This window comes from Ochotona princeps, chromosome 22, assembly GCF_030435755.1.
Source record: "Ochotona princeps isolate mOchPri1 chromosome 22, mOchPri1.hap1, whole genome shotgun sequence".
NCBI lineage: Eukaryota > Metazoa > Chordata > Mammalia > Lagomorpha > Ochotonidae > Ochotona > Ochotona princeps.
Window position 1 is genome coordinate 16,202,495 of NC_080853.1, and position 25,759 is coordinate 16,228,253.

The 25,759-nt window shown below is 48.7% G+C and overlaps 1 protein-coding gene across 5 annotated transcripts in view; it reads left to right on the top strand.

The window, feature by feature from the left end:
- Positions 1 to 25,759, top strand: part of NDRG3 (NDRG family member 3) — an 80,574-nt gene that overhangs the window by 15,372 nt on the left and 39,443 nt on the right. Inside the window, exon 1 of one of the 5 annotated variants that reach the window (XM_058679922.1) lies at positions 6,617 to 6,674. The exons of the other annotated variants lie outside the window; for them this stretch is intronic. The gene's annotated coding sequence lies outside the window, so the exon portion shown is untranslated. Of the gene's footprint in view, positions 1 to 6,616; positions 6,675 to 25,759 lie in introns of those variants that run through there. 5 annotated transcript variants of the gene reach the window in all.

The following is a 25,759-nucleotide window of genomic DNA, read 5'->3' on the forward strand; positions in this document are numbered from 1 at the left end:
CAAAATCTTTTGTTTAATTATAAATTAATTTTATTTTATTGGGAAGACAGAAATACAGAGAGAAGGAGAGACAAGAGAAAATTTTTAAGGTTTAATTTTTATTGGTAAATCAGATACAGAGAGAAGAGGAGAGACAAGAGAGGAAGATCTCCCATCCACTGATTCACTACCCAAGCAGCCACAGCAGCCGGAACTGAGCAATCCAAAGCCAGGAGCTTGTTCCGGATCTCCCACGTGGGTGCAGGGTCCCAAGGCTTTGGGCTATCTTTGACTGCTTTTCCAGGCCACAAGCCAATCTGAAGCCAGGAGCCAGGATCTTGTTCAGGATCCCAAGGCTGTGGGCCATCCTGCACTCCTTTCTCTGGCCACCAGCAGTGAGCTGGATGAGAAGTGGATCTGCTGGGATATGAACCAGTGTTGATACAGGATCCTGATGGATGCAAGGCAAGGATTTAGCCACTAGGCTATCGTGCTGGACCGGAGTCACAATCTTAAATGTTGGGCCCAAGCACCAATAAAAAGGGATAGAGATCTTCCATCTACTGGTTCATTCCCTAGACAGCTAGGGCTGATCCAGATCAAAGCCACGAGCGCAGAACTCCATCCAGATCTCCCATGTGGGTGGCAGGGGCCTCAGCATTAAAATCATCATCTGCTGGCAGCCAGGATGCCATTCACAGAAAGCGGGCCTGGAAGTGGAGCAGCAATAACAGGAGCCAGGCATCTCAGTGGATGTCCCATGCAGCAGCTTAAGCCAGTGTGTCATCTCCTTGTCCTGAGCTACGTTTGTTTTTCAGTCATTCTTGTGCTTATGTGCCTGAGTCCCTGCTGTACCCCAGTTTCAGCTGTAGGAAATCGGAGCACACAAAGATGCTCATGTGATGTTCACTCTTTACTGAAGAGCCAAGGAACAAGAAAGAAACTCCGCAGAAGCTGAATTGGGAAGCATAGTACTAAATTGAGCATTTCAGACAAAAGGAGAAACATTTTCAAAGGCTGAAGATGAGAGGCAAAAATGGGGCATTCTGGGGGTCCGGGTCTTGGGGTTGGGGGTGGCTTGCAGCTTCCTGCAGTGTGGCAGCTGTGAGGGGTGCCCCTGCCAGGCTGGATCCAAGGCTGGGGACTCAGGCCAAAGCCACTGCCGAAGGGCAGTAACGAGTCCTTGGCTTTCTCCAGGCCCAAGAGAAATCTTCCCTCAGGGTGAGTACACCATAAGGGAACCTTGGGAACTGGATTAAAGTCCTAACTCCACCTTGCCGCCAATACCTTGCAGCAGAACGAGTCTGGGAAGGGTCCGGGCCTTGGGGTTGGGGGCGGCTCCCAGCTCCCTGTACTGGCAAATTCACACAAGAATCAGGTTTGGGATCATCTCAGATGAAGTTTCTTTGGATATCTCTCGAACTGAACTGCTTATCTCAGAATTCCAACCATAGAGAGACTGTCAGCCAGTGGATTCTGAGTGGATTTCATCTGAACAGCGAGATTGGCAGCAATTCAGAACTGTTGAACTATCAAAACTGCTTGAGCAGGACCCTCAGAGCGTGCCTCACATCGGGGACTTGGGATGGGTGAGAGGCTGGGTGGGGCTTTTCCCTTTGTTTCACCCCTGACCCCAGATACAGGAAAAAAAATGATATTAGTGTGGAAACAATAGTATTACCCACTTAAAAAAATTAAATAAATGATTTGAAAGTTGAAATATAAAAAAAGTGGAGCATTCTGGGATATTTAACAGAAGATTAGATAGTACTGGGCCTGGTGGCGTGGCCTAGCACCTAAAGTTCTCGCCTTGAACACCCTGGGATCCCATATGGGCGCTGGTTCTAATCCCGGCAGCTCCACTTCCCATCCAGCTCCCTGCTTGTGGCCTGGGAAAGCAGTTGAGGACAGCTCAAAGCTTTGGGACCTTGCACCCGCGTGGGAGACCTGGAAGAGGTTCCTGGTTCCCGGCTTCGGATTGGCATAGCACCGGCCATTGCACTCACTTTGGGAGTGAATCATCGGATAGAAGATCTTCCTCTCTGTCTCTCCTCTCTGTATATCTGCCTGTAATAAAAATAAATAAATCTTGGGCCCGGCGGCATGGCCTAGTGGCTAAAGTCCTCGCCTTGAACGCCCCGGGATCCCATATGGGCGCCGGTTCTAATCCCGGCAGCTCCACTTCCCATCCAGCTCCCTGCTTGTGGCCTGGGAAAGCAGTTGAGGACGGCCCAATGCATTGGGACCCTGCACCCATGAGGGAGACCTGGAAGAGGTTCCTGGTTCCCGGCTTCGGATCGGCGCGCACCGGCCCGTTGCGGCTCACTTGGGGAGTGAAACATCGGATGGAAGATCTTCCTCTCTGTCTCTCCTCCTCTCTGTATATCCGACTTTCCAATAATAATAAAATCTTTAAAAAAATAAATAAATAAAAATAAAAATAAATAAATCTTTGAAGAAAGTAACATTATCACAAAGATGCTATAGAGATGAAGACAATATAGAGTTAGGGTCCATTGTGGTAGCCTGGTAGCTTAAGTCCTCACCTTGCATACACTGGGATCTCAAATGGGTGCCAGTTTGAATTCTGGCGGCCCTGCTTCTCATCCAGCTCCCTGCTTGTGGCCTGGGAAAGCAGTCCAGGACAGTCCAATACCTTGAGATACTGCACCCACGTGGGAGACCCTGGAAGAGGTTTCTGGTTCCCGGCTTCAGATCGGCGCAGCACTGACTGTTGCGGCTCACTTGGGGAGTGAATCATCGGACGGAAGATCTTCCTCTCTGTCTCTCCTCCTCTCTGTATATCTGACTTTGTAATAAAATAAATAAATCTTAAAAAAACAAAGAATCAGGATGTTGTGCGGCAAGTTAAGCTGCCACCTGTAATATCGGCATCCCATACTGGCAGTGGTTCTTGTCCCAGCTGTTGTACTTCATCTTATATAGTTAGGTTGTTGGTGGCACTGATCTTGTCGGAACTGTTGGACGTTAGGTCTAGGTGCCACACGGACCTATTTTGACCCGTACAATGCCACAGTTGGTATTATTTTCCTGCGGGACCAGTGCAATCCACGGAACTCAGTGAGATCTCTCGAGCTCAGCACATGCGCAGTTTACTGTTGTCCCTGCAGTCCTAAAACTATTGCCACAGTGTACAAAATGGCGCCTGATGTACCACTACTAGAGTTCTTGATCGGCTGGCCATCAAGTCTGAGGGCTACCCAGACCTGTCTTGGGTGGAACCTGTAGAATGCCACATTGTTGCAGTTCACTGAGTCAGAAATGAGTTCACTCCCAGCTCAGCGAATGCTCAGTCCTTTCCCTTGCCTTTGCCTCCTTGTGCAAAATGGTGTCCAATTCAGCTCTAGGGGACTGTCAGGGCTGTGAAATCCACTCTGTTCTCGCACTATCTGTCTGGGATCTGCTGCTCTGTCTCTGCTTCTGGTCAAATAAAAGAGACCAGCAGGACAGACAGTTCTTTGGGTTTACCTCCCAAGCTCCCAGTGAAAGTCCCTTCCCACCTGGTTGCTGGTGGAGTTCTGGCTGCTGGTGGAGTGCAGATCGCCTTTAGCTGAGTGCCGCTGGAGTATCAGCCACTACAACACCACACCATTGTGTCCGCTGCTTTCCTGTGTCTGTCAGTCTCCCGGTATCCCTCTGCTGTTGTTCTGTCCTTTCCTTTTCCTGAAAAGTGTCCTCTCTGCTTCATCCTGATTAAATGTTTTTCCGTCTGTTTAAACATATCCTTACCCTGTTCTGCTATCTTGATTCCCCAGCTGTTCTACTTCGAATCTAGCTTCCTGCTACTAGCCTGGGAAAGCAATGGGAGATGGCTCAAATGATTGAATGCCCTGCCACATTGTAAGGCCCCCCAACAGGGAACACCTTACCATCTGTCTCGAGAGAGTGAGTTTCCCCAATGACCACCGAAGACGAGGCTTGATGCAAAAGCAAGAGGCTTTCGATCACCAGCGCGCTGGGGCCGGGGCCAGTTCCTCACACAGGAGGCTAGGCATCGACCCCAAATCATTATACAGAGGTTCTTTTAAAGGCTAAACTAAGGCTAAAATCATAAAACCATAACCATGAACAGGGAGGGGGAACCATTAACATAAACAGGGAGGGGGAACCATAAATATAAACAGGGAGGGGGCCAGGCAATTAGGGGCGGAGGCTAGTTGCAGGTGCCCCTTATCTCTTAGGCTCCCAGGCTCTATCTAAACTTAATCATGAAATGTTTCTTCGGTTATTCATTGTTCTCTACTGCAAGCGAAATACAGAAAGCAAAAAAGCAAATTAAATCCTTCTGTCTTTTTAATCCTAAATGTTCCTTTTCAACAAGATACCCTGATGAACCTCCTGGTAGGCCTGCTCAGGACATTGAGTGCCATGTTTAATGGAGAGCAGGACAACTCTCCTGGCCAAGCTTTGGCAGCAGGTATCTGGGTGAGTGGCTACACTAGAGTCAACCAATGGACCTTGGAAGGATTTTCTCAATCTTGGAACAATGAAACCAACAGCGTCTTGGAACTATCCAAACCCGTCAAGGAATACCCTTGAAACATTCTTGTCCATACTGGGGATGACATCAAGTGGACATCCCCTATCCCAGGGTGCTGATGTAGTTTGGTAGGTGGGAGCAGACCTCTCCCCTTTGTCCCCCCCTACCCCCCCAAAGAGGAGAAAGAGAAGAAAAGGAAAATTGGAAGTATTTGTCCCACCTACCTTCTTGCATGCCTAAACCCTCACCACCCTAATCAGTGCTCCTCATGGGCGTGCATCCTTATCAACTAAGTAAACAACATCAGAAATTAGAAAAAATAAATAAAAACAACCACTTGGCTTCAAGCTGGCCCAGCCCTCACTAATGAAACCATTTAGGGAGTGAGCTAGTGGATGAAAGACTTACTCTAGCTCTTTCAAATGTGTAAATATATATTAAATTTTTTTAAGCAGGAGTGGTGTTAATTACTTCCTCTTTTGAGAAGCAGTATAATATAATGGAAAGAATGTAGAGTTTGCAGTCAGTCTTCTTTTCCTCAACTGGAAAATGAGAATCACTTATCCCCAAGGGTGATTATAACTTTTTCCATTTCATTTTTGGCATTATATTGCATTTTTATCTACAAGGATTTGTGTTGAAACTCAAAGGTAAGAATTTGGTTTGGGAGCACAGCAATTTAAGCCACTAATTGCCACTCTGACAATCCCATTATTAGAGTTGAGTCCTACCTGCTTGGCTTATGACCCAGCTTCCTGTTGACATGGCTGGGAAGGCTGCTGAGAATGGCCGGAGTACTTGGATGGCTGCTGTAGGGATAGAGAGCTCTTATTTGAAAAAAAGTGGATCTTGGGTGATTTCCAGAAAATTCCACTCCAATATCTGAACCCTTTGTGCTAGCGGTTGGGGTCGGGGGTGTAGCCATTTCAAATATGACTCCTACCGCATGCACCAGGTGAAGGGTCAGTTAATGTTATAGATGAGAAGGAAGAAGACAATATTGAAAAAGGCCAACTCCTAGCTCTGGGGCCCCTCCTCCCCAGATGGGGAGGTTTTGTCACTTATTTCAGTTCAGGTTTGCTTTTGCACTGTTTTGGACCTTTGTCTTTATCTTTTCCATGGACCAGGGAGGCAGCTGTCCACACTCAGGGCTTGCCACGGCCATGTGGAAAACCTAAGACAAGGTGCTGCCTCCTGGCTTCAGTCTGGCTGTTGTGGCCATTTGGGAGAGTGAACCAGCAGAGAAGAGTGATCTTAATAAAATCAATGCTTAGATGTGTTTTGTGCATTCAACAGCTAAATATGATGGAACAAAGAAAAATAATACTTGTTGGAGTATTTTATATGCATGCTATTTAGTCCGTACACAGCCTCCTAACATTATTATTACAAATGAGGAACATGGGCAGACTTCATAAGACTCTACCCTAGGACTTAGGAGACGGTAGCAATGTGAACGTGAACCGATATGGTGCTCAGTGAACGTTATTAAACTGAAGTCACAAAATAAAGGACAAAGTTTGTTTAATATTAGCTTCGCTTCACCCAGTCTGGTTCAGGAATTGTGCTTGGGGACTGGGAATCAGCCGCCACTGGCCTCACATGTTTGTTGATACTTGTTCTATTGGCCCTGCTTTCGTCAAAAGGATACCTCACTTTTATCAGGTTTATTGAAATAATCGTTCAATAATCTGCTTAGGGGAAGAGTTCGTTTTCTGTACATGCATTCTGCAATTATTTAAATTGTTAGATAACTGGATGTGACAGGGGTCGTGTCACAAGCGCCAGGTCCGTTTAAGTAAGTCTCCTTCCACCACGTGCCCAGCACCGTGCGAGGCGCCCCGCGACTTCGGCTGTCTCCACGTGGGCCTTGAGAAGAGGATGACAAAACGGCAAGACTTCCTCGGGATTGCGTGAGGACGTGAGGGGACCGTTAGCGCACAGACCGCGGCAGCCCTGATTCACCTTCAGATTCCACCGACCCCCGTAGCAAGAGAAAACTACAACCAAGATGGCGCCACCCTCCCGTTCCAGCGCGGCCACCATCTTTTCTGTAGTTTTCGAAGCCGGCGGGAGCCACGCGCCTGCGCGGGCTCCCTGACTGCCTCAGCGCGCGTGCGCGACTGCAGCGCCTCCCCCGCCCCTCTCGCCGCCGCCGCTGCAGCTTCACTGACGGCGGGTGCCCGCGCCTCAGGTGAGTGAGCGCCTCAGCCCGGCCCCCGGGGGGCGCGCGGCGCCGCATGCGGGGGCGTCTCTCCTCTTCCCGGTTCCTTTCCCGTCTTGTGTGCGCCGTGAGGCGGGATGTGGGGGGCCGGCGCTGCCCACCTCTCTCGGGCCCCCGGGAGTCCTCCGCCCCCCGCCCGCTCTCCGGACCCGGGTCACTCCGGTGCCCTTTGGCCGGTCCCGGGCACGCACCTGCTCGCCTCCCCTCCGGGCGCGGACACCCTGGGCGACGGACACCCTCCGCGCGTGCGACCCCCTTTTCCCGCTGTGCGGGCGGCGGAGCTCTGTGGGCCGCGGCGGGCTCATTCTAGCACCCGCACAGGCCCGAGACAACAGAGAAGGCACCGGTTGTCAGGAACCCCCGCGACCACCTTGTGGGGGGTGTGGCCTCTGAGCCCCACTTTACAGCGGAGAAAACTGAGGCACGGAGAGGTCAGGTGCCGTTGCCAAGGTCACGCGTCTGAGAAGCGGCACGGCAGGAGCTGAGGCCGGTGTGTTGGGAATTGGATATGGCACCTTTACCATTCTTATTTGAAATGATTTTGTCATCTTGGGAGTTTGGTCTTAGACGTCACTCTAAGCCGGCTGCAGACAGAGCAGGTCTCTTGCTGCTGTAGAGGTGCAGTTGAGATGTTGCTGGCTAGATAATGACCACAGGAGCAGGTCTTGCTGGGTGCAGGGACCTTACTGTTTTGTTCAAATTGTTTCCCTTAGTACCTCAAGCCTTCCCAGTCTAGGGCTTCTCCCCCGACCCCTTGCGGAGCTGGCCTCCCACTCACAGGTAGACGGGGTGGGGCTGGGGCGTCTTGCCCACCTGCATCTGAGCTGCCCCTCCAGCCTGGCCTAGCCTCCCCACACAGTACACTTCTGGTCTCCTTGGGTTGGCTGGGTTTGCAGGTGACAGAGCAGATTTGGCGAGCACTGGTCTCATCCTGGGACTTCCTGGCAGTGTGCCAGCTGGGCTTGACTATGTTGAGGATTTAAGAGAAAAAGGGAAAGCGTGTTGACCCCCACTCCCACACCCCTTTGATGCAAAGTCCTAAATGAACAACTATAAAAATAGGGGGAATGTTTCACTCCAAAAATAACTAGTTCAGCCTTTTTTTTCTTTTTTCTTTTTTTTTTTTTTTTTGTCTCCTTTAGCAGATCCTCCTCCACACTTCAGAGCCTGTCTGATTTTCAAATTAGAATCATACGCGACCTAGGTAGAGAAGCTTCCGTCTCTGCCTTGGAACTGGGGGGCCAGCTCTGCAGCTCCAAGTGCCTGGGGTCCCAGGAGACCTCGTTAAAGGCTCTGGTGTTCTCCCCTGCGGCCCTTCCTGAGAGGAATGGGCATATTCTTGCTCTCCCCTCGTTCTTCCTCTGTGTCCTCCCAGTCCTTGCTGTCTCTTACCTTAGGTGAAACTTGTGATTTTGACTTGCTGCTCCGAGGCTGGAAGTTTGCACGTAGACATCTGTGTGTCCCAGTCACCTAGCTGGTGTGTGCTGTGTCTGTACAGGGTGGGTTTTATTTGCATGTGGGAGGACCGGAGCGGCAGGCAGGATGGCCTCTGCTGGGTGCACGTGAGATCCATTTTTCCAGTGTTTTGCTTTCTATAGCTGACTGCCTGTCATTACTTGATACTTCTCCTATGTAAAAGTGAAGAGGGCCCTTGAGGAGATAGCTGTAAAGGCTGCCTTTGCAAATGAGATTTCTTACAGAGTTTTTCCAAATAATTGCCTGCAAATATGTGGAGCTGCTGTTATCCCACCTGTGAGGCTCGCTGCTGAGCTGGACAGGAGGGTCAAAGTTGACTCATATATGGTTTCTGTTGAAAGAGCTGGCTCTCTGCCTGGGAAAGGCTGTATTGTAACTCAGTCTAGAAACCACCTTGTCGACGTTACCAGCAGAGCGATGTACTTGTACTGTGGAATAAGATACCTCGACGAGGTGTTTCTCAGATCCTGTCATCATCAATCTGAGCCGAAACATCACATCCAGCTTTCTCAGTTTTGTATCCACCATCCTGAGAAGGAAACTTGTGCAAGGTTGCAGGACCAGGACTATGGAGTTTATTTATGTGTTTATTTAGGTTAGAAGGAGACTGAGAGTCTTTCATTTACTAGTTCGTTCCAGAAGTGGCTGCAACAGCAGTCCTGAGGCCACCACGTGGGTAACAGGAGCCCCAATACTTGGACCTTCTTCCTGGTGTGTTAGCAGGAAGCTGGATCTAAAATGGAATAGTCAGGACCTGAACCAGCACTCTGAATATGTGATGTCTGTGTTGGAACTGGCAGCTTAACCCACTGTGCCACATGCTGGGCCTAAATAGACTTCAACTTTTTTTTTTGGCTTATTATTTTTTTAGAAGATTTATTCATTTACATTGCAAAGTCAGACATACAGAGAGGAAGATCTTCCGTCCGATGATTCACTCCCCAAGCGACTGCAACGGCCAGTGCTGCACCAATCCAAAGCCAGGAGCCAGGAGCTTCTTCCAGGTCTCCCACGTGGGTGCAAAGTCCTAAAGTTTTGGGCTGTCCTCATCTGCTTTCCCAGGCCACAAGCAGGGAGCTGGATGGGAAATGGAACTGCCAGGATTAGAACCGGTGCCCATATGGGATCCCGGCATGTTCAAGGCGAGGATTTTACCCACTAGGCCACTGCACCAGGCTCTGCTTATTATTTTCAAATTTTATTATTATCTAAAAGACAGGATGACAGGGGCCACTGCTGTGGTGTAGCCAGTAAAGCCACTGCCTGTGGTGTAAGCATTCTATATGGGCCCTGATTCATATCCTTGTTTTGGGAAAGCACTGGAGGATGGTCAAAGTGTTTGGGCCCCTGCACACATGAGAGTCCTGGAAAAAGTTGGTTTCTGGCTGTGGACCTGGCCTATCCCCAGTCTGAAGAGACCATGTGAGGAGCAGCCCAGTGGATGGAAGATCTCTTTCTTTCTCTTTCTCTTTTTGTAAATAAATAAATAAATCTTAAACAAAGGGGGGGGGCAGGATGTTATACACAGATATTCATCTGCTAGTGGCCACACCAAAGTCAAGAACTCCATCTGTTTCTCCACGCCGCTGGGCCCAGGGGTAACAAATTAATAAAAAAATTTTATCCCAAAGAGTTTATGGTCCACTGGGGAAGAATAAAGAGTTATTCCCTGGGCCTAGCGTGTAGCCCAGTGGCTAAAGTCTTTGCCTTGCATACGCCGGTATCCCATATGGGCACCAGTTCGTGTCCCAGCGGCCCCCTTCCCATCCAGCTCCTTGCCTGTGTCCTGGGAAAGCAGTTGAGGAATGGCCCAAAGTCTTGGGACCCTGTAACCCACATGGGAGATCCAGAAGAGGCTCCTGGCCCCTGGCTTCAGATTAGCTCAGCTCTGGCCGTTGTCGCTGCTTGGAAAGTGAACCAGTGGGCAGAAGATCTTTCTGTCTGTCTCTTCTCCTCTCTATATATTTGATTTTCAAATTAAACAAACAAACAAATAAATAAATAAATCTTTTTTAAAAGGAGTTATTCCTTGATATTGAAGCCAATAAGCTTCAAAAAGTTGATGGAAAGTAGAACTAAAGATGTTTATTTTGGTATAAAAATGTTTGAAATTCATGCATATTTTTTCACCAAAATTTTTTTTTCCATAAAATGTTTGATAGCCTCTGAAATACCTAATTGTTTAATTTTGTGGTTGTCCTGGAGTTCGGGAAGGGACTGAGGGGTCAGTGTGAACTATGGTGGGAGAGCCCTTGGGGCCAGGTTAGGATTTCCTGGCTCTGCTAGACTGATAGCGTCAGGGTTTTTTAAATTTATTTATCTTTTTTTTTTTTTTAATAATGATTACATGGTGGATCAGGTTGGGAAGGATCAAAGTTTAGGGAAAATTGGGTGAATTCATTGCTTCCAAATTTGCCGTTTCTTATTCCTGGGGGAAGGGGAAAACCAACTCACAACTTTCCACACATCCCAGTGCCCACGGAAGAGGAGCCGCCTCGTATCAACCCAGAGTTTCAATGTGTACGTATTCCGAGTGTTCTGTCCAGGTGGTTTGGATAGTTCCGAAAAGCTGTGGATTTCACTGATCCACAGATGATGTCACCCTCCCAATGCCCATTGGCTCTAGTCACCCATATTTTTCGCTGTCATCATTTGGGAAGTTGTCCAATTAGTTCTGTTGTGCTACAGCACCAAATGTGCTGCCTTATTCTCCTTTTGCAGCAGGGCCTGTGTCCACTGCTCTACCTTTTTCATTAAGTAGGACATGTTCTTGCATGTGAGTCCAAGAAGTTGGGCCAGGTGTCCCAAGCATCGCTAAATCCCCCACCCCTGGGGCTCACGAACCTGGCATTCACCTAGTACGCGGGCCCTGGTACCCAGGCCAGGAGACCCAAGTCCCACCGGATCCCCCACCCCTGGGGCTCACAAACCCAACACCCACGTAGTATGCGGGCCTTGGGACCTGGGCCAGGAGACCCAAGCCCTGCCAGATTCCCCACTCCAGGGTTCACAAAACCAACACCCACCTAGCAGGCTGGGCCCCAGGATCTGGGCCAGGTGACTGATAGGGTCAGTTTTTATCGAGAGGGCAAGTAAGACATTTGAAATGGGTGATAAAGCTGTTATGTTTAGGGAACTGTAAAACAGAGAGGATTAATGGTCAGTGGCTCTTAATCTGTAGTATGCATCGGAGTCTCTTTAAGGGTGCATGAAAACCATATCACAGGAGCCAGTTTTATGGCACAGTAGGTTAAGCCACCTTTGCATACAACCCCAACATTTTTTCTGATCCAGCTCCCTGGTAATGCTCCTGGGAAAGCAGCGGAGGAGGGCCCAGGTCCTGGGGTCCTGCACCCACATGGAAGACCTGCATAAAGATCCAGACTTCTGGCTTAAGACTGACCCAGGAAAATTTTTCTCTCTTCCTCCTTCCCTGAAACTATTTCAAATAAATATATCTTTTTAAAAGCACAAAATAAAACCCTATTTTTCAGTGAGTATGGTGTTATGATGGGTTAGGCCCTGCTTGAGATGCCTGCATCCTGTCTCCAAGTGCCTGGTTCAGTCCTGGCCATTCCTTATCCAACTTCTTGCTGGTGCATCTGGGATGTAGCAGGTGATGGTTGAGATACTTGAGTCCTTGCCATCTGATTAGAGACGTGCAGTTCCTGGCTGTTTGCCTTTGCTTGCCCATCCGTGACTATTGTGGCCATGTGGAGAGTGAACTAATAGATGGAAGATCTCTATTTTTCCTTCCTTCTTTCTCTGTCATTCTGCCTTTCAAAAAAATAAATCTGAGGGGAAAAAAAGTGCTAGAATCTACCTCCAGAGTTTGACTTGGTAGGTCAGGAGGGTAGCCCAAGAATTTGCCATTCTCCCAGGCCCCAGCGTGATGCTGATGTTTGTCTGTCTGAGAACCACTTCTGGGAGAGATTGCTGAGAGGTTAGACTCAGAGACTTTCAAGGAACCTGTTCCAGGATGGCACATGTATGCATGTTCCTTACCAGCACTGGAGAGTCTGGGCAGAAATGTACCAAACTATAGCAGCAGTTACTTTGGGGCATGAGATTGAGGCGTCTAGGAGGCAGCTTTTCTTTTTTTCTTTCTTTCTTCCTTCTTTTCTTTCTTTCTAAGATTTTTTTTTCATTTATTTATTTCCATTGGAAAGTCAGATATACAGAGAGGAGGAGAGAGAGAGGAAGATCTTCCGTCTGATGATTCACTCCCCAAGTGGCCGCAACAGCTGGTGCTGCACTGATCTGAAGCCAAGAGCCGAGAACTTCTTTCTGGGTCTCCCACGCAGGTGCAGGGTCCCAGTGCTCTGGGTCATCCTCAACTGCTTTCCCAGACCACAAGCAGGGAGCAGGATGGGAAGTGAAGCTTTCAGGATTAGAACCAGTGCCCATATGGGATCCCGGCATGTTCAAGGTGAGGACTTTAGCCACTAGGCCACGGCGCCAGGCCCTGAAAGATTTATTTATTTTTATTGGAAAGTCAGATTTACAGAGAGGAGAAGGGATCAAGAGAAAGATCATCTATCCGCTGGTATACTTCTCAAGTAGTCGCAATGGCCAGAACTGAGCCAATCTGAAGCCAGGATCCTGGAGATTCTTCCGGATCTCTCCTGCCGGTGCAGGGTCCCAAGGCTTTGGGCTGACCTCCATTGCTTTCCCAGGCCACAAGCAGGAAGCTGGATGGGGCTGCTAGGATTAGAACCAATGCCCACATGGGATCTTGGCATGTGCAAGGCAAGGACTTTAGCCTCTAGGCTACCACACCAGGCACTGGGAGACAACTTTTTACCCCATAACTATATATACTAGCATTGCATTGTGCAGTTCTGCTTTTGTTTTTTTGTTTGTTTGTTTGTTTGTTTTGTTTTTTAGAGATGTATTTATTTTTTATTGCAAAGTCAGATATACAGTGAGGAATATCTTCTATGTGGTGATTCACTCTCCAAATGACCACAGCAGCCGGTGCTGCGCTGATCCAAAGCCAGGATCCAGGAACCTCTTCCAGGTTTCCCACACGGGTGCAGGGTCCCAAGGCTTTAGGCTGTCCTCGACTGCCTTCCCAGGCCGCAAGCAGGGAACTGGATGGGAAATGGAGCTGCTGGGATTAGAACAATATGGGATCCCAGCGCATTCAAGGTGAGAGGACTTTAGCCGCTAGGCCACTGCGCCAGGCCCTGCTTTTGTTTTTTGAAAAAGAAAAACAAAATAGTCCTTTTTTGAAGATATATACTAAAATATTGATAGACTGAGAAAATAGCTTGCTAAAGTAATCTGGCATCAGACATTTTGAGTGTCTGCTCTACAGCAGATGCCGCCGGCTTCTGGAAGCACAAAGGCATCACTAAAGCCGGCAGGCTAGTGGTCACGACAAGCAGATAGCGTCTTGGCCTTGTAAGAGCAGGGACCAGGTGATGGTAGAAACTTGGTAAATGAAAAAGGCAGGAGCACATCCAGGCAAGAAGTGAGGACGATAGAAAAGGCCACAAGTAAAATTCATGAGGAAAGAGGAGGGATAATCAAGGCCTGAGATGGATCCGTCTGGGGTTTACTGCAGGTCTTCGAATAACTAAACGCCCCCTTTATTTATAAAGCTGCATGAAAATAGCACAGCGAGCCCGGCGCGCTGGCCTAGCGGCTTGAATGCGCCGGGATCCCATATGGGCGCCAGTTGTATAAATAGGAAAGAAAGAGAGAGAGAGGGAGGGAGGGAGGGAGGAAGGAAGGAAATAACACAGCAAAAACATAAGCCTTCAGCTTAATGGTGAAGGTACCTGCTTCTTGCATGTGAGCTCCTCAGTTCAGTGTTTCTGTGCTGGCTCCTGAGCCCAGCAGCTCCCAGTATAGACCCTGAGGAGGCAGTGATGAGGATGGAAGTAGCTGGGTTCCTGCCACCTGTGTGAGAGACCTGAATTGCATTCCAGCTGGACTCCAGCTAATGTGAGCATTTGGTGAGTGAACTCCAGCAGATGGGAGCTCTGTCTCTGCCTCTCCAATGAAAATAAATAAATAGGTAAAGAAAGAAAAACCTTAGCCAAGCTGGTGTTGTGTGTGTTACACTGCCACCAATAATGCCACTATCTCATATGGACCTTGGGTAGTAGTGTCCCTTCTTTACTTGCGGTCCAGCTTCCCATTAACACACTTGGAAAAGCAGATAAAAGGTTATGTAATGATTTAAAAACAGATATGTCCTCCAGAATCATTGTAAGTTAAACCACAGTACTTAACAGCCAGGGAAGTGGAATCAGGCTACTGTGTCTGTCCCTATAGTTGAAGAGGGCTGGGGGCAGGGCCTCTGCATTCATGAACTTCAAAAGACATTACTTCTTTTTTTTTAATATTTATTTATTTTTATTGAAAAGTCAGATATATAGAGAGAGGAGGAGAGACAGAAAGGATCTTCTGTCCAATGATTCACTCCCCTAGTGACTGCAACGGCCGGTGCTGCACTGATCCGGAGCCTGGAGCCTCTTCTGGGTCTCCCACACGGGTGCAGGGTCCCAAAGCTTTGGGCTGTCCTCGACTGCTCTCCCAGGCCACAAGCAAGGAGCTGGATGGGAGTGGAGCTGCCGGTGTTAGAACTGGCGCCCATCTGGGATCCCGGTCTGTTCAAGGCGAGGACCTTACCCGCTAGGCCACTGCGTTGGGCCCAGACATTACTTCTTTCAGGTCATGTTTCAGAGATGGAGATGTTGCTGTAGAACCCCCAAACCTGAATCCATTGGCTTGAGATTTGGAAAGTCAATCGCTGACATTAGGGTGGTGCAAGAAAATAGGTATTTATGTGCAAAGTTCCTGGTTGGCTGGTGGTGCTTACTTTGAATGGTTAGCAATGTCATGCTCTTTGGGAAGTGTTTAGGATGGTCAGGAAGAAAAAATCAATCAATCAATCAAACAAAAAAAGGATGGTCAGGAAGGCTTCATTTGATCTGATGGGTACATGCAAGTGATGGTTAAATTCTTCCCAGACCGGGAATTCTAAACAAACCCCTCTGACAGTACTGGTTAGTAGGATTTTGTCTAGTGGCAAAGCAAATGACTCCTTAAGTCTTATAGGGCCAGCTGACCCAGTCCCTCAATTCAGTGAACTAGTTGTTTGTTTGCTTTAGATATGGTTTGGATTTTTCCCCTTTTTAACTTGCCTCTTTATGTTCTTTGACATTTTTCTTTTTCTAAGATATGTTCTTATTTTACTTGAAAGGTAAGAGTATTGAAGAGAGAGCCCGGCATGGTGGCCTAGCAGCTTAAGTCCTCATCTTGAATGCCCCGGGATCCCATATGGGCGCCGGTTCTAATCGCGGCTGCCCCGCTTCCCATCCAGCTCCCTGCTTGTGGCCTGGGAAAGCAGTTGAGGATGGCCCAAAGCCTTGGGGCCCTGTATCCGTGTGGGAGACCTAGAGGAGACTCCTGGCTCCTGGTTTCAGATCAGCTTGGCTCTGGATGTTGTGGCCGCTTGGGGAGTGAATCATCGGATAATCTTCCTCTCTGTCTCTCTCCTTCTCTATATATCTGACTTCACAATTAAAGAAAAGACTATTTAAAAAAAAACCATTTATGAGGGTCCGGTGTGATAGCGTAGTAAAGTCCCCACCTTGCACGCCCCGGATCCCATGTAGGCACCGGGTCTAATCCCGGCCCCCTACTTCCCATCTAACTCCCTGCTTGTGGCCTGGGAAAGCAGTCGAGGGAGGCCCAAAGCCTTGGGACTCTGCACCCGTGTGGGAGACCCGGAAGAGCTTCTGGCTCCTGGTTTTGGATTGGCTCAGCTCTAGCCGTTGCGGCCGCTTGGAGAGCGAACCATCGAACAGAAGATCTTCCTCTCTTTCCTCTGTGTGTATTGGCTTTTCCAGTAAAAATAAATAAATCTTTTAAAAAACACAGTTATGAAGAGAATATTTTCCATCCATCCAGATGGCCACAATAGCCAGAGCTGGGCTGGTCCAAAACTGAAGCCAGGAGCTTTTTCTAAGTCTCTCATGTGGGTGCAGGTTCTGCTGCTTTCCCAGGCCATTAGCAGGAAGGATGATCGAAAGTGGAGTAGCTAGAACTAGAACCGGCACCTATTTGGAAATGCCAGTACTGAAGCTGGAAGATTAGTTAGCTCTGCCACCGTGCTGGCCCCAGTGAGTTTGTTTTGATGAGTGGTTAATTTTAAAGGACAGGCAAGGACAGCTCAGGCTAAGGGAGGCAGAGGCTGATGCCATAGCCACTAGGGACACTTGTTTAAGGGCTCAGTTGTGTTGAAGTGGTTTTAACCAAGGGGTCAGTTAAAATGAATCCTGGGTGATAGATGGTCCACAGGGTCAATTGCTTTTCCAATATTCCTGCATAGGTGTTGGTGTCTTTTATTAAAGTAGTAATGAGAAAAATGCCTAAACTTAGTACTTTTCAGTTTTTTTTTAATTCTTTGATCATTAAGATCCCATTAAACATCAGGAACTCAGTCTGAGAAAGTAAGTAGAGCAAATAATGAAGGGTTAGCGTCAAGTGGGAAAAGCTGTAGGAAGAAGCCCAGAAGGAGATTGCTCAGGTTCAAGTCCTTACTCTGCTGCTTGCTAGCAGTTTGACCTTTTTTTTTTTAAAGATTTATTCATTTTATTACAGCCAGATATACACAGAGGAGGAGAGACAGAGAGGAAGATCTTCCGTCCGATGATTCACTCCCCAAGTGAGCCGCAACGGGCCGGTGCGCGCCGATCCGAAGCCGGGAACCTGGAACCTCTTCCGGGTCTCCCACGCGGGTGCAGTGTCCCAATGCATTGGGCCGTCCTCAACTGCTTTCCTAGGCCACAAGCAGGGAGCTGGATGGGAAGTGGAGCTGCCAGGATTAGAACCGGCGCCCATGTGGGATCCCGGGGCTTTCAAGGCGAGGACTTAAGCTGCTAGGCCACGCCGCCGGGCCCCAGTTTGAGCTTTGGCAGGTTACAAAACTCTCTCCCTGTTTCCCCATATCTGAAATGAGGAGGATCATAGCACCTGTGTTATAAAATGTGTTGGGAAGTAAAATGATGTAACACATGGGCCCATTGCTTGTCCTAGGACCCGGCATAGAGTAAGCACTCAGTCCATTTGGCCAGTGTAAGTGTTGAACCCTGCATTTAAAATCTTGCTTGTTTTTACCTCATCCCAGCTGTCTTCAAGAACCAGGTACCTTGAGCGATTCTGCCTTACCCTGGCAGGAACCCGGAGCCAGTCAGAGGCATGTGCCAGGGCCTGGCTGTTAATCCTCTCTTAGTGTCCTAGAGGGTGGGGGTCATGACCTCCCATTAAAGCGTCATCTGCCTGGTGTCTGGAAGTGAAAGGAGGCTCCGAGGCAGGAGGTACTTCATGCTAGTGGCTGGCTTTGCAGGGCCCTTGAGTGAGCCAGATGAACAAACCAGGGCCCTTCTCTGCAGACCTTCCGTTTGCAACTGCTGCCGGAGCCCAGCAGCGACATGCAGGGAGGTGGGCTGTTGGAAGGGCTGTGGATGGCCCTCCTCCAGGACTGAAGACAATCTGTGAACAGCTTTAGCCGTTCCTTGGTCACCCCCCAGCCCCGCACCTTTGTGTGTGTAGATAGGGGAATGGCATCTCCGAGACATTTCTTTTTTTTTTTTTTTTTTTTTTTAAAGATTTATTCATTTTATTACAGCCAGATATACACAGAGGAGAGACAGAGAGGAAGATCTTCCGTCCGATGATTCACTCCCCAAGTGAGCCGCAATGGGCCGATGCGTGCCGATCCGATGCCGGGAACCTGGAACCTCTTCTGGGTCTCCCACGCGGGTGCAGTGTCCCAAAGCATTGGGCCGTCCTCAACTGCTTTCCCAGGCCACAAGCAGGGAGCTGGATGGGAAGTGGAGCTGCCAGGACTAGAACCGGCGCCCATATGGGATCCCGGGGCTTTCAAGGCAAGGACTTTAGCCGCTAGACCACGCCGCCGGGCCCGAGACATTTCTTGTGATACTGAGATTTCCTGGCTCTCTCCCTGGTGTAGTGAAAGATCTCCCTGTCTGGGCTGTGTTTTAAGGTCTTTGTTTTTCCAGAGGGTGGGGTGGTTTGGCTTGTTTATCTGGCTTCCCTCCCACCCACCCCCAGTCTCCTGGATCCTTTGCTTTCCTAAGGGCTCCCAAGTGACTGCAGTGAAACCAACATCCATTACCCCAGGCACTTGACAGGATGCTTAAGTCAATACTTCATGATTAGATTAATTCAGGCTTTAATCCTGACCAAACAGCAGAGCCAAGTCATCAGATAACTGTGCTGCTTATAGACTGGAGTATGGACTGCAGCCCAGTCCCCTGGGATCCCTTTCAGAGCCTGGGTTGGGAGTCTACAGGCCACTCCCAACCCAAGCATAGCCTGCTGTGTGAATTGAGGCCATTCAGATAGGTTTTCTGAGCCTCTCCTCCCCAGTGGGTGAGTGTATTACTACAGACCAGGGGTTGTTAGCCTTGGGTGTGTTTAAGAATTCTGAACTGTAAGCACAACCCCTGGGCTTGACCCTAGCCCGGTTAAATTGGATTATTCTGGTTAAGGCTGGGGACACTGTTAACACTACACTGATATCCCAGGTCTAAGTGTAGCTAAAATCACTGCCAGGTCAGATGACCATCCTTGAAACCCCTGAAAAAAGAGCAAATGATTAGCCCAGCGGTTAAGACTAATGTTGCACATCAGAGTGCTTGACTTTGATTCTTGGCTATGGTTCCTGACTCTAGCTTCTGCCAGTGTAGACCCTGGGAGGTGCAAATGCTAGGGTCCTGACACCCACAGGGGGTGGGGTAGAAGGCTGCCTTACATTGCTGGCTCTGGTTCTCTGTCTCTCAAATAAATGAATACAAATAAACAATTGAAAAAAATTGAGCTTTTGTGTTGTGAAGTCTGCACTGTGCAGTCCACTTCAGGTCTGCATCTTGACCCAGCCAGACTGCCTCTCTTTTCCCAGCTACATTGTTCTGGTGTCCCCTTTATACATGCATTTCTGTCTTTCTCAGCTCTGATGTCCTCATTTCAAGTCGTCTCCTTTCTTCCAGGTGTCCAAACCATGTCCCTCCAGAGTGTTCATTTTCATTTGCTTTGGAAAGAACACAGCTACCCTATCCTGTTACTGCCTCTGCACGGTTCCAAGCTTTCCTTATCTCTGAGTACCTGTTCTAAACACTCAGTGCAGAAGAAGACCTCATAACATTCCATCAGCACTCGGTCTTCTTAGGAAGGCTGGTTATAAGGAAATAGCACTGCATGACTCCTATCCTATCAAACATCTATGTGGTGCTGTGTTTTGTTGGCTCTTTTATTATGGATATGTGTCTTGTAATAAATAATGGCTAACGAACATGACCTGACTCCAGCTGTCCTTTGTTTTCCCCAAGGCCTTATCTCCAGTTTCTAATAAGAACCTTCTGTTCTAGCGAATTACAGCATTTTTCTGTCCAACTTTGTGTTTTCTCACCTTTTTTTCCTTTCTTTTTCTTTTTTTTTCAAGAGAAGTAAAGAGAAAGATGGCTAAAGTGATCTCTCATTGACTAGTTCACTCCCCAGATGCTTACGGCAGCCAAACTGGGCCATGCTGAAGCCACAAGCATGGAACTCAGTCCTGGTTACCTAAGTGGGGAACGCACCCCAAGAGTGTATCCCAGAGTGTAGCTGAGCAGGAAGCTGCATCTAAGGCAGGTCACCCGGACTTGGCGCAGTTCCTCTGTGATTTGGATACGGGGCATCCCAAGTGGCAATCTGCCTGCTGCCCCAGACATCTGCCCCTTGTGTTCTTGCCTCTAAGGTTGTCCTACCTTCCTAGAATTCCTTCTTTCATTCTTCTCTCATCCGCACCTACAGGAATTTTCTCCACTCTTCCAAGTGCAGTTTCCGGCTCCGTGAAACGTACCCACAAGCTCTGTCCTCCGACCTTTGTCCTTTACCTCTTAGACTGTTTGAGCCTGGATTCTCTGGAGTTACTACACACCACATTCAGCACTGTATGGAGATAGTTCTGATTGCTAGCAGCTATTAGGGGAGACAGCTTCAGAATGTGGAGGCCGGGGATGCTGCTGCATGGGGCTGGCATTGCTGCACAAGGATGAAACCATCATTTGGACACTTGCATTGCATGGTGGAGTGCTGGCTCAAGCCCTGATTACTCTGTGCTTCTGGTCCAGCTCTGGATGGCAACAGCTGATAACCCAAATGCTTGGACTCCTGTCCCCTGATGTGGGAGACCAGTTGGAATGCCAGGATCCAGGCCCAGCCTTCTGGAAGTAAACCAGCAGATAGAAATTCTCTCTCTGATTGTCACTCTTGCTCTGCCTTTCAAGTAGATAAAAATAAATACTTTTTAAAATTCTGTAATGCACAAGACATCCCCCCCCACCCAAGCAAAAAACTTTCTGGACTAAAACATCAGCCATGCTAATGTGGAGAAAGTTGCCTCTAAGCATGACCAGTTCCCAGCTGCTCCTGGCTGGTCCTGTTTGGACCAGGCACAGAGGCCCTCAGGCCCAAGCGGGGGCCGGGAGGTAGCCTGCTGAATTTCTCCTCTTGCCACTCCCATTTTTCTGTCTGTGATGATCTGGGAAGCAGTGTGATAGAGGGCATTGGGTGAGCATTTGGTTCACTTCCAGCTGTGCCAGATATTTGTTACCTTGCAGTGCTACCGTGACCATTAGCGAGATGCTAGATGTGAAGGTGCTATTGTGAAATGCTACAATAATTGCCCAGTTTAGCTGGTGTCTGTCAGTGAAAAGGGAATCTACTAGCTGAATGCATCTACTAGCTGAATGCCTGCAGCATAGCTCCCTGCAGAGTTTCATGGTTTTTAAGGTTTATTTATTTATATATAGAGAGAGCAGTATCTTCTCTTTGCTGGTTTACTCCCCAAATAGCTGCCACCACTGGAGCTGGTCCAGGCCAAAGCCAGGAGCCTGAAACTGTGAATCTCCCATGGTGGATGGCAGGGGCCCAAACACTCAGGCTGTCCTGCGGTGCTTTCCCAAGCACATTAGCAGGGAGCCGGATCCAAAGTGAAGCAGCTGGGACTAGAATTAGCACCCACGGGGAATGCCAGCCTTATAAGTGGTGCTTGAACCTGCTGTGCCATAGTGCTGGCTCCTACCTACGTTTTTTGAACCATAACTGCTTCAGCTCTAGTGGAACCCTTTTAGCTCATCCTCCCCTGTGCTTTGTTTGTTGCCTCCATTCTGTTTTGGTTGTCTGCATTCTTGTCAAAATCAAAAGTAAATGAATTTGCCTTTAGAATGCAAACTAGCATCCTGGTGTTGGATCATCCCAGCAGAGCCTGACAAAGGCCACACAAATTGCTTTAGTTGTGGGAGAGAGCTATAGAACAAGACTGCTTGTAGCTTCGGAAGCCAGTGCTTTCTTATTTTCAGAATTACAAAGCGACGTATTTAAGCACTGACCATCTCAATAGGATAGAAACTGAGGTTGTCAGGATCCAGGGGCTGGGCCACATACATCCTGCAAGCCATTGAACCTCACCACCCTGAGAAAGGGGTGACCTCAGGGGAGGGGTGCCTACCCTGAGGAAGAATGGGAAATAAGTTCTACATGCTTAGGGACCTCTGCCCCATCAAGTCCCAGAATAGCCAGCATGATCAACCCCTCGCTTGACATATGAATCAACAGACCCAGACAGGACCCCACAGAGAGGGTTGGGAGTCTACTTCTCCTGGGCTGCAAGCACTTTCTGTGGCTTGTTCTAGAATGAACAAAGAATTCTATGGTCTACATCTCTGCCCTTCAAACCATGTGCTGCTGAGCCCTCATTGCTCACTACTTTACATTTTTTTCTGTTTGCTAATTGAGGTTATTGCAAAACTAAAGACACTGGTCTTGATATTTCACTATTTTGAAAAGGTGACCAACGTAGTTATGGGCTGTTTGGCCTCAGCTCTCCTAGACTTCGACAGCACTGGCTCGCTGTCAACAGAGATGGCCCCGTCTTGGTCCTCATGTCCTCCCCTCTTCAGCAGTGGACTCTACCGTGCTCTGTGTAAATCTTACTGTTCCCCGCATTGCTCTCTGCTTTTCCTGTACTATCTGCCCATGTATACTGTCTCTCTCATGGTTCTGCATTCCTTTCCATCACTAAGTTGGCCTTATAGAGCCCAGGGCCCATGGCTACCTAGGTTGACCTCACTAATTGTAACTGCTGCTTGCCATTTGTTCATCTCTCCTGGATTCTTCACTCAGGTCAGTTTTTTCCATCAGTTTTTCTGTGATTCTTTCTCAGGCTCCCCCATGTCTATTCACTGGGGCATTACTCTTTTTATTTAAAATATTTATTTATTTATTTATTTTTGGAGAATCAGATATACAGAGAGGAGAGAAAGGAAGATCCTTAGTCTGCTGGTTCGCTCCCTAAGTGGCTGCAATGGCTGGAGCTGAGCCAATCTTTTTTTTTTAAGATTTTTATTATTATTGGAAAGCCGGGTATACAGCGAGGAGGAGAGACAGAGGAAGATCTTCCGTCCAGTGTTTCACTCCCCAAGTGAGCCGTAACGGGCCGGTGCGCGCCGATCCGAAGCCAGGAACCAGGAACCTCTTCCAGGTCTCCCACGCGGGTGCAGTGTCCCAAAGCTTTGGGCCGTCCTTGACTGCTTTCCCAGTCCACAAGCAGGGAGCTGGATGGGAAGTGGAGCTGCCGAGATTAGAACCGGCACCCATGTGGGATCCCGGGGTCTGTTCAAGGCGAAGACTTAAGCTGCTAGGCCACGAGCTGAGCCAATCTTAAGACAGGAGCCAGGAGCCTCTTCTGGGTCGCCCACCTGGGGTGCAGCGTCCTAAGGCCTTGGGCCATCCTCTGCTGCTTTCCCAGGCCACAAGAAGAAGCTGATTGGGAAGCAGGGCCTCTGGGATTAGAACCAGTGCCCATATGGGATACCAGCACATGCAAGGTGGCCACTGGACTGGGCCACAGGCTGTTATTCTTTATCACCATGACAAGAAACCTTGGACACATTCAACTCTTTTCTGACCTTGTACTGTTTTGTTTTTTTTTTTTAAACAAACTTTCTATATGCTTATTTCTCATCTTAAAAAAAAAAAAACGATTTTATCTACTTGGAAGGCCGTTGTAAAAAGAGAAAGATCTCCTAGCTGCTGGGGAGTCACTCTCCATATGGCCACAGCAGCCTGGAGTGGGCCAGGCCAAAGTCAGCCACCAGGAACTCCATCTGGGTGGCAAGGGCCCAAGCACTTGGGCCGTCTCCCACCGCCTTCTCAGGTGCATTAGCAGAGAGCTGAATCAGAATTGGAGCAGCTAGGACGCCAACTGGTGCTCTTACAGGATGCTGCCTGAGGCTTAGCATATTGCACCACAAAGCCTGCTCCTCTGTATTTGTGTTTGTATTTATGATCCCACGAGGTGGCAGACCCTGGTTATCTTGCTGCTGGATTTCTGCAAAGTGCCCTTCCCAGGATGTCCCATTTCCAGATGATGTTTAACATACCTTCCGGTTTGGAAGACGGCAGGAGTCATTCAGGTCACAACAGAGGGCTTTTCCACATCCTCACTCTCTAGTAGTGATGCCTGCCAATGGCCTTCTTGACTAAGGAGGGTCACACATTAAAAGAACAACCCCCACAAGTGGCCATGTCTGAGACCTTAATTAACCCTTCCATTCCTGCCCCCCCTGTGATGGTGTATTCAAGGTTACCAGGTGGTAGCTGGAATTTCTTTCTTTTTTTTTTTTTTAAAAGATTTATTTGATTTTTATCACAAAGTCAGATATACAGAGAGGAGGAGAGACAGAGAGGAAGATCTTCCGTCCGATGATTCACTCCCCAGGTGAACGCAGCGGCTGGTGCTGCGCCGATCCGAAGCCAAGAGCCAGGAACTTCTTCCCGGGTCTCCCACGTGGGTGCAGGGTCCCAAGGCTTTGGGCCGTCCTCTACTGCTTTCCCAGACCACAAGCAGGGAACTGGATGGGAACTGGAGCTGTCGGGATTAGAACTGGCGTCCATATGGGATCCCGGTGCATTCAAGGCAAGGACTTTAACCGTTAGGCCACTGTGCCAGGCCCCAGGTAGCTGGAGTTTCAGTTGTCATCTTGGTTCACTCCACTTCGCCTCACCAGTTCTCTTCACCAACTCCTGAGCTGGTGAGGGCTCTCCTCCTAGTGTGATGACTTAAGCCTTCATTTCTTGAGCATCTGAGTCATTGTTGATAGGCCAGGATTGGTGTAGGCGACAGTTATAGTTACCTCAGGGGTACCTGCAGTGTGAGTAAAGAGGACGGATTTTGCTTGAGTCCTGTAGTGAGCAGGTGTTGCCTGGCAGGAAAACTGGCAGAATGAGGGGAAAACTTTCTAAAGTTCTTGCCCTGTTACTTAGATGTGGGATTAGGGGATGGATATTACTTAACTTCTGTGAACCTAAGTTTTCTCACTTACGAAGAACTGAGAGCGTCTGCTGGAGAGAAATCTTACAAGGATTGAGATGATCATTCCTGGCACAGAGAAGGGCCACCTTTGCCCTTTGTCCTTTCTAGCCGTGTGGCTTCAGGGTCACTTACTCAGTTGGCACATGGTTGGTTACCACCTGCCAGCCTTCCCTCTTCCTCACAAGACCAGGAAGAGTGGGGAGCCATCTGCCGCAGCTGACAGGCCTCACCACTAGCCTTTTGACAATATCGACAGCCCTTCGGATCAGGATGGAACCTGGCAGCCATCCCATCAGTGCAGATGCCAGAATTGCAGAGCCTCAGTCCCCAGGAGGGAGCCGGTCTGTGCAGCTGAGGAGATGGAGTTTTCCACCATGTGAGCTTGGTTTCCTTGTGCAGGTTATAAAACTGCTCATTGGCAAGGGCTCAAGACAGTGAGAGCTGACCAAAAATGGAGTCTTTGGAAGAAATGAGTTAGGTTCCCCGATGTGTGGAAGATGAATGTCTGCTGTCCTGTTGCCCTTGTGTAAGTCGCAGTGGAGCAGCTTCCTGTCCTACGCAGCGTCTTGTGTTAATCTGTGTGGAGCCCAGTTGGTAGGGACAGCTTCTGGACAGGCCCACCCACTGGAGTCCCATTTGAATAAGTAACTTCTTCAAAGTGTCCTGTTTTCTAGTCAGTCAATTAAGGTAGGGAATAAAATGGGTAGGTTGGAAAGAACAGTTTCAGTAAATTGCAATTTAAATTGGAAAAAAAAAAAAAGAAAATAGGCTAAAGTGATTTCTCCCCTTCCCTTTTTTTTTAAGATTTGTACTTATTTGAAAGGAAGGCAAGAGAGAGAAAGAAATCGATCTTTCCCCACCACCCCCGGCCAAAAAAAAAGAAGAAAGAAAGAAATCGATCTCCCATTCTTTGGTACACCCTGTCTGCAAATGCTTGCAATCCCTGGGTCTGGGTCTGGACCAGGCTGAAGCTAAGAGTCAGGAACTCCGCCCCGGTCTCCCATGTGGGTGACAGGAACTCAAGTGCCTGAGCCGTCATCTGCTGCTTCCCAGAGTACCCATTAGTTAGGGGCTGGATTAGAAGCAAAGGCAGGACACAAATTCCCTGTACTCAGCAGGTGTCCCGAGTGGTGACTTAACCTTCTGAGGTGAAATGCCCACCCTAAGATAGTTATCTGTAGAT